A 1,544-nucleotide genomic window follows, 5' to 3' on the forward strand; every position below is an offset into this window, starting at 1 on the left:
CTCTCTCTCTCTCTCTCTCTCCCCTTTTACACACTCGTTCACATCGTTCACTCTTTTCTCTCCTCACACACAGACACTTGCTTGCACTTGCATGTTTGTGTCCATTGCCATGCTTCTGTCAAGAATGCCTAGCAGTACTGGCCAGCAAAGATGTTGTGACCCTTCCTTCCAGCCCCATACACGTATATTGTCACCAGTGCGTGTACCTCCCACCGTCCGAAGAGCGCATTTTCTCAGTTTTGGGGGGTACCGAATTTGCGCATTTTTCAAAATAAACGAACCCAATTAAATTTTTATTTTCCTAATATTTTTTTCATTTACCTCTAATCATTGTTATATTATTAGGTTAAGGGTGCTGACAAAATGAGTTACTTCTCGGATTCGAAACCCATGGAAATAAATCTTCCCGCTTTTTAGTGAAGTTTTTACAATGTATTATTAAGTATGAAATAATAAAAGGCTTATTATACTGAAAAAATAATATGGCATCAATACAAAAACGACAACTTTGACCCGAGTATCTCCATTTGTGGATTGCGAGAAGTAACTCATTTTGTCAGCACACCTCACATATGTTATTATCTAAACCTCATTACAAAGATACTACATCACTGTTTAAAAATGCATGCCTCTTTTTCTGAAATACTTTTGTATTGGCTGAAGCTGGGGTTAGGGGGTGCACAAAAATGGCTGGGGCTGGAATGCTTGCTCTTTCTTTAGTTACTTACATTTTTGCTACATACGGTAGTACTTTCATGCATTAGCGGACACGAGAGAGCTCACGCACATACGTTCGCAAACAAATACATTTTAGCACATCAACACGCAAACACAACATTCAAGACGATTCAGGTGAAAGACATCAGTTTGAAGGAACTAAGGAATAGCATTCGAAAGGCAGCAGAAAGAACCAGGAGCCCAGGGGAAGGGGCAAAGGGGAGGAGAAAAAGAGGTGAAAGTAGATTTATAAAAAAAGAGCATTTCCGTCGCAGTCAGGTTTCGAACCCGAGACCTATTGAATTAGAGGCAAACACTATACCCCCAGATCACGAGATCCCCATTTGTTTTGCCGTGTCCATATAAGTGGGTTACTTTTAACAAGAAATACTAGACCTGATGATAAATCTAGAATCTGAGTGCAGATCATAATGTAATGTAAGTAGGCCTACATTGATGCATGTCAACAGTTTTTGTTTTGGATTCTACTCTCGAACCTGCTCAAACGGACACTCGTATAAGACAATCACAAGTACAGAGGGCAACTTCCTACTTCCTCCCTTGCATTTTTTAAAAAAACTTTTTAAAGACACTGTAAGACACCAACCCGTCTAAGATGGCCATTTCCCTCCTTTACAATGGGTGACCGTCTTTTACACTTTCGACGATATTCTGAAAAGAATGTGTATTGGTTTAAGCATTGCTATGAATATCTCACTTTTTATCGTGCGCGCGCGCGTGTGTGTGTATATGTGTGTGTGTGTATGTGTGTGTGTGTATGTGTGTGTGTGTGCGTTCGTGTATGTATGTGTGTGTGTGTGTTTGTG

Source organism: Aplysia californica, unplaced genomic scaffold (assembly GCF_000002075.1).
Source record: "Aplysia californica isolate F4 #8 unplaced genomic scaffold, AplCal3.0 scaffold00105, whole genome shotgun sequence".
In the NCBI taxonomy this organism is placed as follows: Eukaryota; Metazoa; Mollusca; class Gastropoda; order Aplysiida; family Aplysiidae; genus Aplysia; species Aplysia californica.